Below are 18,223 nucleotides of genomic sequence, written 5' to 3' on the forward strand. Positions count from 1 at the left end.
TCTTCATAATCTCGTATTGGAGTGTCATGTTCTTTTGGGCGCATCATATTATCTTCCTTATTCTTGTTTCCTCTGTTTTTGGGTTTGTTGTTTGGCATTATGGAGATATTCTTTGGTTTCCTTCTTCTTTTTTTTTTTTTTCTCACTGCTGAGGCTTTTCTTGTTAAACTCTGACTCTAGATTAAGTGCACTGTCTAGTTTAGTGAATCTTTAGAGGCTTGTGGTGGGTGTGGCCAGAGAGCTCTGTTCAATTCTTCATGGTTAAGGGTGTGCCTAAGGTGTCACACCCACGTTTGGAGTGGTAAATCTTCTCTCTTTCTATCTCTCTTTATTTAATCAGAAGGGAAGCAATTACACTTAGTTGAGCTCTTCTCGATGGTGATCAGTGCATGAGTGCTAGTCTCCATGGTTATAAAATATTTGTCTGCTCTCTCCCAAGGACCACACAAAGGATCTGTGCAGTCCTCAGTGTAAGCTCAGATTCTCCTGCAATGTCTCTCACCGAGTAACCAGGGCCTCCTGAGCTTGTGGCACCTGTCATCAAGACTACTCACGTCTCAGCTACACCTTGAGTTCTTCCACAAACCCTCAGTTTTTGTTTTTTTTTTTTTCACAGTCCTGGTTCATAAGCTCTACACATTCACTAGGTCTTAGTCTCCTGTTATTACTCCCCACCAGAGTCAGGTTTTTCTGCTTGGCTGAGGGCAGGCACAGTCCCAAGCTGGCACAGCTGTTACATATGTCTAAGATGGCACGTGCTCTATTGGTTCGCACACGTTTGTAAGGTGAGTGGATAGAATCGTGTCCATACTGTCCCTTTTACTTTTTCTCTCCTCTAATTAGGCTGTGTACTTTCCCCCACAGGGCTTCAAGCCTGGTTCCCTCTAGGCTTTTCCTGCCGCTTTTCTGTCAATGTCTCAGGCTATTGCGGTTTCGTCTCACCTCTCTTTCCAGTGCTGGTGCAGGGACTCTCGCCAGCTGGGGTCCTGAGCTGTGGGCATCCGTGCCCTCCACGTAGATCCACCATGTACCTATAGTTCTGGAAGTGTTTCCTTTGCCTTTTTTCCCCTGACTCTTCCCTGAGACTACACTATCTCCACTTTTATTAAACTATCTTTTCCTGGACTAACACTGAATTCCCTCCCTATTCCACCATCTTGGAACCTCCTGTTTTGTTTTGTATGACTGAAATATTTCCAAATGGTTGTCTTGTAGCTTAGGTATACTTTGTTCTGCTTCACCAAATCTGTTGTTAATTGTTTTCAGCACATGTTTTTATTTCATCTATTGAATTCTTTATTTCTAATATCCCATTTTGATTTCTGTTTAAAATTTCAATTTCCCAGGAAAAGTTTTGATTCATGTCATGCACGGTTTTCTTTAGTTTGTGGATTTGTTTCTGACTGTTTTAAGTAAATCTACAATTAATCTTTCAAAGTCTTTTTGTAGTATTCCATCAGTCTGTTCATCTTCACATCCTAATATTGAATTGTTGTTATACCTTTGGGGAATGGGGTTCATGGTTTCTTCTTTATTCTTGTTTCTTGTATTTCTACATTTACTTTTAGGCATTTATGGAGATAATTTTTGTTTGTTTTTTGTCTCCTCTGATGGCTTTTATCTTTGAAGTACACAAAAATTTAAAAATTTGTGCAAGAAAAATTGGACACCCATATGTGTAATTATAATAATAAATTAAAATAAAATAACTTAGAATTATACCTCTGACCCTAATAAAAATTAGACTCAAATTAAAGCATAGATATAAATAGAAGCCACAAAATTTTAAAATTTTCAAAACAAGAATACAAACAAAGAATCGTGTCTTTGGAAACTTGCAATGGTTGGTGATATTTTAGATTTAACACCAAATGTAAATTCTAAAAAAAATTGATTAATTTACCTTTAAAGCTTCAATACTTGTGAATTATGAAAGATACTACATACACAATTAAAAAAAACAGCATAATTAGAGAAGTGTTTGGAAATAATTTACTTTATAAATAATTTGTATTCAGAATATTGACAATATCCTACTATACTCAATAAGTAAAATATGCAAGAAAATACAAAAATTTTGAACACTTTATTTGAAGATACACATATGTCATTTAAACATCTAAATTATGCTGCATTTCTTGATACATTATGTGAATACAAATAAAATCACAAGCAATATTAGCAGACATTTTTTCAAAGGCACAAAGTGATAAGATAATACAAAGTAGTAACAATATTATATAGCAGTAAAACATATAGATTGCTGGCCAGCGCTGCGGCTCACTAGGCTAATCCTCTGCCTTGCGGCGCTGGCACACCAGGTTCTAGTCCCAGTCGGGGCACCAATCCTGTCCCGGTTGCCCCTCTTCCAGGCCAGCTCTCTGCTGTGGGCAGGGAGTGCAGTGGAGGATGGCCCAAGTCCTTGGGCCCTAAACCCCATGGGAGACCAGGATAAGCACCTGGCTCCTGGCTTTGGATCAGCATGCTGCGGCCATTGGAGGGTGAACCAACGGCAAAAGGAAGACCTTTCTCTCTGTCTCTCTCTCACTGTCCACTCTGCCTGTCAAAAATGAAAAATAAATAAATAAAAAATTTAAAAAAACACATAGATTGCTGACAAGTATGAAAAAATTCTATAGAAATTTTACAATTACATTTTTCAATCTCTTAAAATGGTAAAAATATACTTTTTCATGCCTCATTTCTATGTATTGACCCAAATGTACTAGAAACATATTTTTCTTTCTTTTTTTTTAACTTTTATTTAATGAATATAAATTTCCAGTGTACAGCTTATGGATTACAATGGCTTCCCCACCCCATAACTTCCCTCCCACCCGCAACCCTCCCCTCTCCCGCTCCCTCTCCCCTTCCATTTGCATCAAGATTCATTTTCAATTCTCTTTATATACAGAAGATCAATTTAGTATAAAGATTTCAACAGTTTGCACCCACATAGAAACACAAAGTGAAACATACTGTTTGAGTACTAGTTATAGCATTAAATCACAATGTACAGCACATTAAGGACAGAGATCCCACATGAGGAGCAAGCGCACAGTGGCTCCTGTTGTTGACCCAACAAATTGACACTCTAGTTTATGGCGCCAGTAACCATCCTAGGCTGTCGTCATGAGTTGCCAAGGCTATGGAAGTCTTCCAAGTTTGCCGACTCTGATCATATTTAGACAAGGTCATAAAAGACAGGGTGAGGATAGTAACCAATGATCCTAAGAGTGGCATTTACCAGGTTTGAACAATTATACAGCATTAAGTGGGGAAGAGGACCATCAGTACACACAGGTTGGGAGTAGAGCCATTGGTGGTAGAGTAGAGGTTATGATTACAAAGGAATGAGGCCCAAGTGCACTAGACAGGGCCTAGAACAAAGGACAGAGTCATTATTAGAGGAGCTAAGAAAGGTGCTGTCTAAGCTACAATTAAGTTTTCTGATTGAGAGGCAAATAGAACCTGATAGATGGGGCTTGATAATAATCTGGTGGGCTTTAGGCCTTGTAAATTCAGAGGCCCAGACCTATCTATCTCTTCACATGGGGTATATCCTAAGGGAGGTGTGAACCTCCTAGGGGAAGGCACTCTGTTGACTTTCATTACTTGGCTGGCCTGGGAGGAGAGCTGGCCAGGTAAAGGCAGGTGGCATCTCTAACAAGAAATTTACAGTTCTGCCTGCAATGTTGCTGACCCTACTTGACCATCCCCTCAGCTGCAGTGGTCCCTTCGGAATTTGGGCTGAGTGAAGGGCTTTTCAGCTTAGAGCCAATAAGATCTGTGGCTCTGACCTGGGCATCCTTCGACTCCAGGGCAGGTCCATTTCCAGTGATCCAACTCTTGGCTGGCAGAGTTGCCAGGGCTCTTCACAAGCTGACTTCTGCTGAAGCCCAGGCTTACCACATTGAAAGCCACTGCAGTGGACTGGCCTGTTGGGTCTCCTTGAGGGCAGATCACTGTACAGATCAGCCATTAATAGGCCTGCCACCCATTGCTTCTGATGCCGAGCTTTCTTTTCCTCCTGGTTTGTGTTAAAGCAGACCAGAGCATGCAAGTCAAGGGAGTGCCCGTGTCCCATCTCTAATCTTCGGTGGCCTGAACTACAAGTCTATAGTCACAGGCATGTTCTGTAGTAGTTTTTCTAAGGTAGACAATGCCCATGAGGAAAATTATATTCTCACTTTAAAACTTTCTTTCCCTTTGGTCTGAAAGGGAGGTTTTTTCTACTTACTGTATACTTCGCTGATGGCGAAGTGAATCTAGCTATAAGATTATTATTTAAGTTCTTATTTTGGCTATGCTATTGCAGAAAAATGTTAGCCATCTCTTTTATAAGGTCTAAAGATTAAATTGTGCATCCTACAGATTCCTTCATAATAGAATTATTTTTCAAAGTACTATTTATGACAACTCTATGAGGGTACTTCAAAAAGTTCGTGGAAAAAGAAAGTAGACGATAACTTCATTTTGGTCTAAGAATTTTCGAATTCACACATAATGTTTTCATAACATGCATTTTCAATGAACTTTTTTAAGACCTCTCGAACTTACACTCACTAAACATTTGACAGAACCCAAATACCATTAAAGCGGCAAATGGATAACCAAACAATAGTATAGCAGTACAGTGAAACTCTGCTCACCAGTGAAAAGTATGGGGTCATTGAGTCACACAACATGGAAGATCTATAAATGCATCTTTTTTTTTTTTTTCAAGAGAAAGAAACAATACATGGGTGTGCATATGGTACAGCAGTTAAAATGCAACTTGGGACTCTCCCACCCCATAATGAAAAGCATAGGTTTAATCTTTTCTCCACTTTTGATTCCAGCTTCCTGCCAATGTGCAGTCCGGGAGGCAGCAGAGGGGACTCAAATACTTGGGTCTCTGCCACACCTGTGGGAGGTCTGGTTGAGTTCTGGGCTCTTGGTTTCAGTCTCATCCAGTTCCAGCTGTGGGCTTTTGGGGAGGGGATCAGAAATTTTAAAAAAAGTCTCTCTGTTGTGTCTCTGTTTTTCAAACCAAATGAAAATAAATAGGTAAATAAAAATTTAAAAAAACAAACCATAACCTAAATTAGATATACCATTGTAGTTCTATTTCTTTTTTTAAATTCATTTTTAAATTTTTATTGATATAAAGAGAACAGACTCATGTATTTCCTAGGTGCAGTTCTAAGAAGATAATCATACTTCCCTCCCTAAAAATTCCCTCCCTCAATCCCCCTCCTTCCTTCTTTTCTTTTTTTTTCTTTAATTTTTGCAAATACATACTCTCAATACACTCTATAATCATGGGTATAATTCACCACTAACCTTAATACTTAACAAGTCAAAAGGAGGAAGACCACAGTTCCACAGAAGTATAAACAAGGGCTAAAAGCTAACATTTTACTAGGCTTTCTCTTTTTTAAGTAAAGGATGTTTGCGTGGGATGGAAAACAGAGCACTAATGGCCATTTATTTATTTATTTATTTCAACCAACTTGTACTATTTAATATTTTGATGGAATACAATGCCATATGTCAACTGTCAACACATGTATACAACATGTACTGATCAAAGCAGGTAATCAGCATTTCTACTTCTTTATCACTTTTTTTTAAAAGATTTATCTACTCATTTGTAAAAGCATCAGAGACACAGAGAAGTCAGATGGCCGGGGGAAGAGAGAGAGAGTCTATCATCTGCTGGCTCCTTCTCTAATTGGCCACCAACAGTCAAGTCTGGGCAAAGCCAAAGTTAGGAGACCCTGAGACAACATTTGGGTCTCCTAATTGGGTGATAGGGACCCAAGCACTTGGTCCATCATCTGCTGCCTTCCCAGGTACATTAGTAGGAAGCTGGATCAGAAGCACAGCAGGTGAGACTGGAACCAGCACTCTCATATGTTATGTGGCCATCAGGTTCACCTGTGGCTGCCTAACATGTCAGATTGGGTTCTATCGTTTTCTTAAAGCTTGAAGCATTCAAGCTCCTCTCATGTAAAATACGTGAAATCTAGCGACGTATATCTCTTGAAAAACACAGAATGGTATGTGGTATAATTGTAGGCATTGGACAGATATTTTGGCCAATGGGAAAACAGAGAAAAAAAGGAAAGGAGAGAAAAAGGAATGGCGGGAGAGGGGGAGGGAGCAATGAGGGGAGAACAGGAGGAGGAACAGACTCTCCAGGGTCGTCAGTGTATCTTTATCACTGAGTTTGCTTTTCCATTGACCTTCTGGATTGCTATGAATAGGCTCTTAGGATGTAAAGCATTGTTTCCCAGTCAATTTAAAAGCGTACAAACATATGATAGTCATAGTTTTCAGTTTCTGCAGGTTCCTTGTCAATTTATTGCCCCCTCTCATCAGACCATTGAGGATAAAAACATTAATTGGGAAGGAAGTATTAGAGGCTGCAGTATCTCAACCTTTCTGAGTCTCTGTCCAACTCCTTTCAGCTTACGTTGCACACGTCTGTGATGCTGAGAAGGGCACAGGGTAGGTTGTAAGCACTGAAAACTGTAGAGATGTGTGTTTGCTTTCATTCTCTTCCTGGTGCTCATGCTTTGTTTCCCATTCCTGCACAAATGCATTAACACTACTTTTACTTTATTAGAATAATGGAAGGATGTAGTTGTCATATAGGATTGCTAATGGATGATATTGAATCACCTGCTTAACTAAGCAAAACTAAGTTTAACCCTACTGTTGTCTTTGTTTTTCTAATAATTTCACTGTACTCATTTTTTTCATTCATTTAATAATATATCTTGGGTAATGATTTACTCATTATCATTATAATGTTTAACAATATTTACGACGTGCCACAATCATCATAATGCTTTCCAGTGAATAAAGTCTAAGCAGACCTTTGGGGATCAGTTATTTTGGTCCTCATAAATTAGGTCTGCTAAAGTACAATATTTCAACCAAAAGTGGATATTTTTCTGTCAGTGAAATAAAAAAAAAAAGAATAGATGAGCTCACCTAATGGCAGGTGTGTTATTAATGCTCTAATATCTGTCAACACTGAGGAATGAGATAGCAGGAGTCTTTAAACTCACAACTCTCTTGGGTCTAAAAGTATTCAATAACTTACTCAGCTCAAACAATTTATTATTTTGAAACCTACTCCATAAGATGACAAGATTAAATTATTCAGTCAATATTGTAGTGTTGGCTTTTGTCATGGATATATTTAATTTAATAAAAACATTGAATGATCCATTTATCAAATAGTTACCATTTTATATGTTGCAATTGTTGACACCATCTGGTTTTTCCTGGTGTTAAGAACACTAATTAATTCATGACTATAATATATTATCCACAATAAATGTCCCTAGAGCTCTGGCAGGTTTAAAAAAAATGGTCAAATGTACATCTACTAATAACATTCATCTTTGTACTTAAGGACAATACATGTGATAATGTAGGGATTCTCCAATAGGCAGTGTCTGTAGAACAATTTTGTCATTGTTTATGCTTCACTATAGGCTCATAGCTGCTATGCATTTAATTCAATGTCTCCTATATGAACAATCCTGGGTCCCAGGGGGTAATTCTCTCCAATATTTAAGCTATTATGTATAGTATAGAAATATGTAAATTTAGAAAAACAGTATTTTATTTTGGGGTGCTCTCTGGAATTTAAAATAATTAAAATTGATTTTGTAGAAATATCTTTTATAATTTAAGTCTGTGTGTAATACAGACTCTTCCTTGTACTTTTTTCTTGAATCCCTGTACTATTTGGTCCTAGTGTTCTTAAAACAATTATCTTTGAAGTTTTCAAATTTTTTGAAATTTATGTATGATGGTGGCCATTTAATTTGCAGAGAATAGCTGCCTAGTCAAGTATTCCATTAAAACATATGTTTACAAATCTATTTCCTCTAAAATTTTAAATAGTTAAGGATTTTCATAAGTTCACTAGCAACAACTTTCCGCTACATGAAAAGAAGTAGCTTTCATATAGGTTCTGATAGATATATTCAAACTAAATTAAGGTGAAACCATAAAATTGCAAGTTATTTGGACATTTTGCATTGTATTCCAGAAGAATCTGAAGTACTTTAAATGAGGTAAATCTTCTAGTTTGCAAGTGGATATTTTCAATATCTCATCTTTCAGAGGAGCTTTATTTCACTTTCTCATAGACAGTGAGTAGGCTCCTGGTTGCTATTCTTATTGTTGTTCTAAATAAATGTTTGTTGAGCCTGATTTTTTAGTGTAGCTCAAGATCCCCATCCAAGATGACTTAATGCAGAGGTCAGTAAGGAGCCACATACATTCCCATGTGTGTGGTTTACAAACACTGTGAGAAATTTCTCTGAATAAACATGTCACCTTAGGAATATTTATATTTTCATCATATTTTTACCAGTCATTCAACATGTTAGTTGTTGAATTTTCCTAACAAATATTCTTTTCATCAAAATATTAGCCTATGTCCACAAGCCAGGTCCACCTCCTCACATGCACTCTAGATACCTTAGAAATATTTTCCCAGTGAATCATCTGTGCATCCAGTGATAAAAAGTAGAACATTCACCCATATGTTTTCCTCATACTGAGTGTAACTTTTCTCCAGTTTGATGTGTAAATGTCATTAAACGTGTAAAAATATACAAATAGTTGGAAACAACAATACAACTAGACAGGAAGAAATAAATACTTTGATTATAGAATGGCAGACATCAAACCCGAGGCAAGTTCCTGTTCTTGGTGGAGATGTGGGCAGAACTGCCACCAAGGTTATGGTGACTGATCACAAGGTAAGACTTTTGGGTGCTTGGGCTGTGGCCACTTAATAGGCTGGGTAATAGCAAGTAAGACCAGCCGAGGTTCTGGAAAATTCTGAAAGACAGGCTGTGGTGGACAACATATCGAAGGTTACAGAAATGTTTTTTGAGTAAAGTTTATCATATTTTGATTTTTTTCCATATTTTTCGATGTTTAATTTGGCTTAGCAAATTGCCTGTTTAGTGTAATAAAATGGAGTGATCTGAGCACTATAAAGATTGCTAATGATTTTCTCAGGTGGACTTCTCATTTAAAGTCACGTTACCATTATCTCTTATTGACTACAGAAAAGCAAAAATATTTCTCCCTTGTTACGAAATGCATGCAAACATCTAGGCCTAATCCTTTTTGGATTTTGCAGAAGGAAATCAATAAAAAAGATAGATAAAGAGTCAAATTATCCTGTCATCAAATGAAGCATTGACCTCTTTTAGTGAATATTTAAATTGTGGCATAAAATAGATCATAAAGGATTTGGTATATTATTTATATGGAGACAGCTTTCCTGTCTCATAAACTCTTACTCTGCTGAGTGCATTGGGAAGCAAAGAGGCATGGAAGAGGCACTAAGAGATATTAAGAGTGATTATTGATTCTGAAGTCCATTCTCAGTCCTGGTGTAGGGCTGCGCCTTCCTGATCGGATAGGTGTGGGGGTGACTCTCAAGGCTCTGATCTGGCCCCCCAGTCTTGGACTTGTCAATGAGATTCAGTAACACCTAACACATCTCTGTGTATTGATCATGTCACATAGAAACAGCTCCAGCAATGTGTGGCCAAATAGCATTGAGTTTTATCCATCCTGTGTCTGCTCAATGCCTTTGCCATTCAGTTGACTGCTCTTACAAAAATCATTTCAAAACACATCCTTGTCAATACAAGTTAGCATGTCAGAAACTAGAAACACTCTCAATGAAGTTGAAAATGGTAATGTCTGTAGATATACAACCTTTGCCCAATAATTTATACTCTTAAGTGCATGTTATGTCAGAGTGATAGACCACACCCACCCTTTTTCATGTTTTCTTCATACCACAGAGTTTCTGGATTTAAAAAAAAAGTGTTTTACTGGAAAGTTTGAGCAAAAAACAGAACAAAACAAAATCCATTATACTTTCTTCTTTGAATCAGATGTTCCTGATTAAAGGCCATTTTAGAAAGTTAAGTCAAGGCCGGCGCCGCGGCTCACTAGGCTAATCCTCCGCCTTGCGGCGCCGGCACACAGGGTTCTAGTCCCTGTCGGGGCACCGGATTCTGACCCGGTTGCCCCTCTTCCAGGCCAGTTCTCTGCTGTGGCCAGGGAGTGCAGTGGAGGATGGCCCAGGTGCTTGGGCCCTGCACCCCATGGGAGACCAGGAGAAGCACCTGGCTCCTGCCATCGGATCAGTGCGGTGGGCCGGACGCAGTGCACCAGCCGCGGTGGCCATTGGAGGGTGAACCAACGGCAAAAGGAAGACCTTTCTCTCTGTCTCTCTCTCTCACTGTCCACTCTGCCTGTAAAAAAAAAAAAAAAAAAGTCAAAGTTTTCAGTGTCACACCACGAAAACTGGCAAAAATGTCAGATATTTTAAATGATGTTTAATGTAATTAATTATACATCTTAATGCAACAATGAGAGTTCTACTATATGTCCTGCAAAATCAATATTAAACTACTCTTAGTATAGATAGATACATGATAGACAGACAATGTAGGGTATCGTGAGTTCCCATAGAATTATGAAGAGTTTACTACTCATAATTACATAGTAATTGGGCAGGTGTTTGGCATGGGGGTTAAGATGCCACTTTGGATACCTGCATTAGATGTTGGGGTGCCTGGATTGAGGGCACCTCTAATTCAGCTTCCTGCTATGCATACCCTGTTAAGGCAGCAGATGATGGGGTCAAGTACTTCAGTCCCTGGCACCCACATGGGAGGCTCCAAGTGAGTCTGTGTGTTTATTGAGTTAGGCCTAGCCCAGTCCTGGCTGTTGCAGGCATTTGAAGAAAGAACCAATACATGGAAGCTATCTGTCTGTGTGTCTTTCTCTCTTCCTGTACTTTTCATATAAATGAACAAACAAAAAATACATAAATAAATATTTTTGAAAGAATATATAAATTTATATTTGTATTCACTCATGTAAGTTTAGGGCTTTCCCCCAAAGTTGAAGGGGAACTATAGAACTTCTTTTTATTTATTTATTTATTTATTTATTTATTGACAGGCAGAGTGGACAGTGAAAGAGAGACAGAGAGAAAGGTCTTCCTTTTGCCATTGGTTCACCCTCCAATGGCCGCTGCGGTAGGCACGCTGCGGCTGGCGCACCGCGCTGATCCGATGGCAGGAGCCAGGTGCTTCTCCTGGTCTCCCATGTGGGTGCAGGGCCCAAGTACTTGGGCCATCCTCCACTGCACTCCCTGGCCACAGCAGAGAGCTGGCCTGGAAGAAGGGCAACCGGGACAGGATCGGTGCCCCGACCGGGACTAGAACCCTGTGTGTTGGCGCCGCAAGGCGGAGGATTAGCCTAGTGAGCCGCGGCGCCGGCCTATAGAACTTCTTATGACAACTAATAACCTAACCGATTGTTGCCAAATTACATTCTTGAACTACTTAATAAGTGTTAACTAGTTAACATGCTTGGGGAAGGGATAAATCATGTGTCATTCATAGCACTTACTACTTCCTATTTGCCATGCAAAGGGACCAAAGCTAGTGTTGGGAGGTGTGGAGAACAATTGCACTTTGGTTTCTTTCATGTCCATTTATGGATGAACATGGTAGAAAATTCAGAAAGAATTACATAAACTTTCTAGTGAGAATGTTTTAATAGTAACATAATTTTAAATAACATCTTCAAAGGCATCCAGTAAATTTTCAGTTAAGTAAATCTGATGATACTGTTAAGAGGTACCCAAACATTTATCTTGACTTTTTTCTTCTTCGGTTCTTTCTTTTCTCAGTTTCGATTATTGGTTTGTCTGAGGCAGAGTTGATGTGTTTAAAAAATCTAGCTAAAAGATTTGTATTACTGCTGAAAAAGAGCAATGACTATGAGATTTACGAAGAAGAGATTATATATGGGTCACAATTTTGAGCTTTTTAACCTGATGACTTGTTAAAAAGTCATAGAGTGTGTTTAATGAACAATTTGGAATATTTTGAGGAGTGTGTAGGAAAAAAAAAGTAGAAGGAAGAGGAGGACCTAGACAAGGAGGGAGGAGAGAGAAGAAGAAGGAAAAGGAGAAAGATGAGGAGGAGGAGGAGGGGGAAAAGAATAAGGAGGTGGAGAAGGAGAAGGAGTAGAGGAAGAGGGGGTGGAAGAGGAAGAGGAGGAGGAAGAGGAGGAAGAAGAAGAGAAGAGGAGAGAAAGGAACTCAGAATGGATGAAGTCCTAAAGAAATGCATTTTTGGTTTTTCTCAGGGGTACATCAATTTGACCATTGTAAACACCTGTTGAATTCTACCATATGTCCAGCTTTGAGCTAACTGCGGGTATAGGGAGAAGAATACACTGATACATTCCCAAAGAAGGTGGCAAAATAGTTCATGGTTAACTAAGGCCTGCGATTAGAGGCTGACATGGCAGACAATGGAACAAAGACTATAAGTTTTGTTGGCCTTTGCCAACAAATTTTACCATGGAAAATATTACAATCTTATTTTTGAAATGCGCTTTCCTCTCAATAAAATAAGATTTAAACTATAATAGTATGAGTTCTTGAAAATCTCCTTTCTGCCCTTTTTTCACCAATATAGTCTTTAGAACTAGTCTTGAACATTTTAAGAAAGTAAAAAAAAGGCCTAAATATTTTTAATTCAGTGTAATTTTCTTATATTCTCTTTCTTTAATCAATCATTCTTAAATGGATGTGTAATCAAAGAAGCTTCCCATAGTCCTATAATATAGTCATTTGTGGTTAACATTTGCATATTTTAAAAAACTGATCCGATAAATATTTAAAACCATGTTTCCTTAAAATAATGTTCAGTATTTTGGAAAAGTGTAGAGAAATGTATAATAATTTAATATGTAGCTTATGAGAGAGGATATGGGCAAACTTATTTTCATAGCAAGAATTAGAGGCAGTTCAAGTTGGAAATTGATTATATACATTATGTATGCCCATCCAAAGGAATCATATGCAGATTTTATGGAGATAGCTTATAAAATCATGGAGAGTTATGAAAAAATATTATCCTGCTATTGGGAAAAGTGTTTATAAAACAATATGTACACTGTTTGCAGTTTGTTAAAACATATCTAAGTATAGCATGTAATCAGATATAAACTGTGAAACTGAATATATAAAGGAGAAGTGCTAGATCAAAGGCAATAATAGATATTAGATATCTAATAATAATAATAATAGTGACATCTGACACACAGCCTACACAGCAATCACTCCAGAAATGTCAGGATTTGGCCAGTTGATTAGACTGTTTTCTGTTGATCCAGCACAATAGGTAAATCTGGGTACTTTATAAAGAAAAGAGCTGTAATCAGCTCTGGAGCCCTAAGACCGTGGCCAGGGCTTCTTCTTGGCCACCGTAGTGAGGCCTCCTTCTCATTCCTGATGGCAGATGTCCTCATGCTATGAGCAGGTGCAAGAGACAACAACCACGTCAAGAGATTGGAAGCCAGGGAGATCCTGTGCTCAGGCGTGCTATTTTCCAAGAACTTACGCGTTTTAGAACTAATTCTGTGAGAGTAGCATTGATTCTAAGGGCAGCAACTCCAAATAGCTAACAATTGCCTCCGTGCCCCAACTTTTCAAGGTTCCACCATTTCTCACTTTTCACCTTGCTACCTTAGAGACCCACCAAGCTTCCAGCCTAAGAGGTCCTGGTGTCAAAACACATCCAAATCACAGAGGTTTCCCCTAATTTTGCCCATTTCCAATTAAGCACCAAATAGAGAAACCCAATGTGCTCCTACACACTCACTACCTGCTCCTCCAGCTTCAGGACTCTATGCCACCCCCTCCAATCAGAGCCCACCTGAGCCCTCTGTTTTTACTATATGGTATTTCACTTTCTGCTTGCCTTTCGGTCTCTGTCAAAATACAAGTGTCTGGTTAACTCCTTTCACCATACTTTCAATGGCAAATTTAATGTTTTTAGCTCTCTGTAAGATTTACTCAGGAATCAATTAAAATGTTTGTAATATATTTAATATACAAAATATTTAAAACAGCATATCCTACAGTCTATACATTTTAACAGTACAATACAACCTGCTGTTTAGAAATCTTGCTATTTTCATATAAACAGAACTAATAATGTGTTTGCCAGTCACATCACAGCTTAAATTTGCTAAGTTTCTAAAAAGTAACAGGAATTATTTTTATGGGAAGATTCCAGGTAATAATGAAATGTCCAAGTTTTATTACAGTTATGATAAAATTCTATTTTTATTTGTTAAATTATTTTAGGTACTCTTCAGTAGATAAAATACTAATGATTGAATCAATAATACTATGTAAATTAGAATGTCAATATAATTCATATATATTATAAGCATGGTCTTTACTTCAGATTATACGTGTAAAAGGGATATTATAAATATATAACTCTCTAAAACTTATCCTTTATGCTTTAATAATTTTAAAGGTCATTCAAATTTTTCTGTCTGTCAACTCTTTGAAATCCTTCTATCTATCAAAGCTTATCTCCGATCAATAGTCTCACTTTGATATGTGAGCTAGGATGGACCTCATTTCTGTCTATATTTTTCACAGCTGTATTGCATCTTCACCAATATCTAATGAGCTAGAGAATAATATTTATAGATTTATGTTGGTTAATGCTGGATCGATTCCATATTATTATTAAATTTGTGTTCTTATTGTCTTAGCAAGAATTCCACCCAGGGTCAAGGTTAGTATTATGGCCCAAAGACAAGCTCCTAATTGTCTTCTTTGATTATATGTTTTGTGTTCAATTTAAGAAATCTAGGGATGTGACCAGTGTTTCCTTCTATAATGTAGACTTGTTGTAGGAAGTGGCTACCCAGCCAGGAACTAGATCTACTATTTGCGAATGCATGTAGCTCAGTATAAGATATTTAATTCTAGTCAATGAAATTCAAGTGGAAAAGAAGCATGCTTCTTCAAGGCTTGTTGGCATTGGATGAGTTGTTGCTTCCACTTCTGTAGACAGAAGGCATCTGTAGTGATCTCAGAAGCCACTTGTCAATAATGGGAAATCCTCTGCTATCCTGTGTGCATAGAGATGGAGCCAACATCTTCCATCCACAGTCCCCATCAATAACTGAATTACATGTGTGCATGGAAAAAAATTAAAAGTGACTGATATTTCAGAAATTAGCTTTTGTTTAATATGTTATTTAATTTAATTGATAAAAGGTTTCTTGTTCTCTTCAAAGGCATACGATGGAGGCAGCCATTTGGAAAAGCAATTAAGATTCTGCGTGGAATGTCTGCCTTCCATACTGGAGTGCTCATGTTCTAATCCAGCATCCTGCTAATGTGCACCCCGGGAGGCAGTGGGTGATTGGCAGGTGCTTGACTCCCCGCCATCCCTATGAGAGATCCATATTGCATTCCAGGTCCCTGAATTCAGCCTGGCACAGATCTGGCTTTTGCAGCATTTGAGGAGTGAATCAGTGGATGGAGATCTCTCTATGTATTTCCTTATGTCTCAGTCTGTCTCTATTTATCTGTCTTTCAAATAAAATTTAAATAAGTAAATAGATTTAAAGGCATATAGTAAAATACTAGTTCAAGGAGTTACTAAGTGAGTCTGGGAAAATAATCTAAACATGTATTTGATTCATAAGTATAGTAAATATAATTTACATAAATATGGATATGATCAAGAACTAATAGAATGTATTTTTATTCTCATTCCAATAACTTGAAGTTTTTATTTTCCCTTTAATATAAATGTAGAAAAGATGAGAAAAGGAGGCACATCTTTCTACTGGTTTCCTAAGGAATAAAGGAGTTTGTCACCACCACAAGTCTCGGCGGAGACTTACAGGCATGCAAAGGAGTGGCAGAGGTGCGATGTATATAAAGACCAGACCCCAGGCATGCTCTAATTACAAGAAGTCTTCAGTTGACCTTCTCTGGTTGGTCCTGAGACATGGTCAGGAACAAAAAATGAGGAAACCTGCAGTCCTTGACCCACTCCTGAGTATTCTGGAAAGTTAGAAGTTTGCATATACTTGAGAGCTTCTGAAGAATTTAACATTCTGCAGTCATGAATTATATGTTAATTACTTAAAAAGATTTCTTGAGGTTCCAGGGGCCTCCTCTATTCATAGTCAGATTGTTCCATCCTAGACATATTTGACTTCTTCCTTATTTGATGCTTATCTCTGGTAAAGGCCTTGACATCATGATGACACTCTATGTACCAAAAATTCTGCTACACAGAAAAAAGTAGGTGAAGAGGAATCTATTAAAATGTAGCTAAATCTACCAAGCTATCACCCAAACTTATCCAGTCTTCATTGGCAGCTAGAAATAAGAGAAGGCTTCAGATCCACATTTGAAGGATTTATGCCCAAATTTATCCTCCAACTTTCCCAGTAAAGATATCAAATGAATGATGATACTGATCTTTTTCAAGAGTTTAGGATTATCGGAAATTGTTTTTAGTAGTACCCAATTGTAATGGCATTTTGTAAGCAACACCAAGGGTTCATTGTAATGGTTCATTGTAATGATCCTTGCTTTGATTTTCAATGTGCCTCTGGATCTAAAAGACAATAAATACCCTTTGGCCATCATCTATGAAAACCATATGCCTGGGGCATTAAGAACCCAACTTAAACAATGTCCCTTCTTATATTTTTCAGCTGCTTGATCAAGATTTAATACATCTAAATTTTCCCTTTAATTCAATTCTATTACAAAATATAGATGATCTCCTATTTTGTTCATAGATCAGTGAAACCACTAAAAATGATTTGCTTTGACTCCATCTTGGCTCAAATAATAAGTAAAGTCCAAAGAAAATTATAATTTTGCCAAAATGCAGTCCATTATTCAGGCATGCCTTATACAAGGGAGAAGTACTCTTTCCTAATAAAGACCAACCAAACTTAGTTTTCAGAAAGACAATTCATAGAGTTGATAACGGGAATGACACCCTAAAATCTATACAAAATAATGGCCCCTTAAAGTTCCCCTTAAGCGCCATCTGGGGTACCACATATGCTACTGGAATTTGGGGTGCCATATGATATCACCATATGCTTACTAATAAATCCCCAATATTAATAAGCCCAAGAGGGTTCTTGCCTAATATCTAGAGAAGAATTCTAAATACCGGCATCAATAAACGAGGCAGCATGGTACATTTTAGGCTTTTATTTAGTGCGAAAGATGCATAGGAGAGTGAGAGCTTTATTAAGGGAGAGAGGTAAATCTGGGTTCATACCGAGCACCAGGAACTAGCTATGTGGAGGGGTATCTAGGCCAGGAAGCCTAGGACAGGTGGCCCCAAGGCCACGCGCCCTGGAGGTGCAGGGCTACAGCAAGCCCCTCCAGGCAACAGGCCAGGGAAGAAAAGGGCCAGGGCACACTGTGTCTCAGGCTTTTAACCCACTTCCAAAGGGGAGTGGTTAATTAACCTGATTGGCTGGTGGGCGCCTAGGTATGGCCAGGTAGGGGCATGAGGTCACACAGGGGCATGGTGAAGGTATGGTCTTCCAGCTCACAAACCTAATCGATTTTGACCTGTATGCCTGCCTACTTCAGAGTTTTCTTTTCTTTCTTTTTTTTTTTTTGCATTTACATTTTATGTCAATTCATACACAAATATCACAAATATACAGCCCGCTGGATGAGTATATGCATTTTGCCAGAAATTTGACAGCTGCTCTCAGTTGTACAATGAGTGCCTTTAAGAAAGAAACCAACCCCCTAATCAACACTTGAAGGAAAAAAAAAGTTATATTTACATTAAGGCAACAGTTTGGATACATTTATATTTCTTAATCTTGAATGAGAATAATATACAGAATGGTCTGAAACTAGAATGCTTAAAACTTTTTGCATAGTTGAGTGCAAACTTGATAGCCTGTATTTGTTATAACTTTCCAGGGTCAAATGGTGAAAATATAGCTTGGCCACAATCTATTTTAAATTCTGCTGCTAAAGGCAAATAACTATTTTGGCAAAATGAAAGTTGCTAAAAAACTCCTTACCTTAAACCTTTTTGCACTTGTTTCTGTCCATTCTGGCTACCCCCAACTAAGAAGCAAACAACTGAAAGAGTGCATTTCCTGCCTTATTATTCAAAAATGCTCTGCCTTTCCTAATAGGTTTAGGTTTGGTGGGGGTGGGGACAGACAGCCTCTATTTTCCCTCTCAGCCTTGAGCTTACTTTTTGGGGTTATTTTCCTAAATCTTTTGTAAAGCACAGACTAAAGAAAGAAGAGATTTCCAGATGCCCATCTGGCAAAA

At 38.0% G+C, this 18,223-nt stretch overlaps 1 pseudogene; it reads left to right on the plus strand.

Annotated features, from left to right (window-relative positions):
* Positions 1 to 6,150: 6,150 nt before the first annotated feature.
* Positions 6,151 to 18,223, plus strand: part of LOC133766394 (large ribosomal subunit protein eL6-like) — a 152,588-nt pseudogene continuing 140,515 nt past the window's right edge.

The sequence above is a fragment of the Lepus europaeus genome, chromosome 9 (genome assembly GCF_033115175.1).
Source record: "Lepus europaeus isolate LE1 chromosome 9, mLepTim1.pri, whole genome shotgun sequence".
Taxonomy (NCBI): Eukaryota; Metazoa; Chordata; class Mammalia; order Lagomorpha; family Leporidae; genus Lepus; species Lepus europaeus.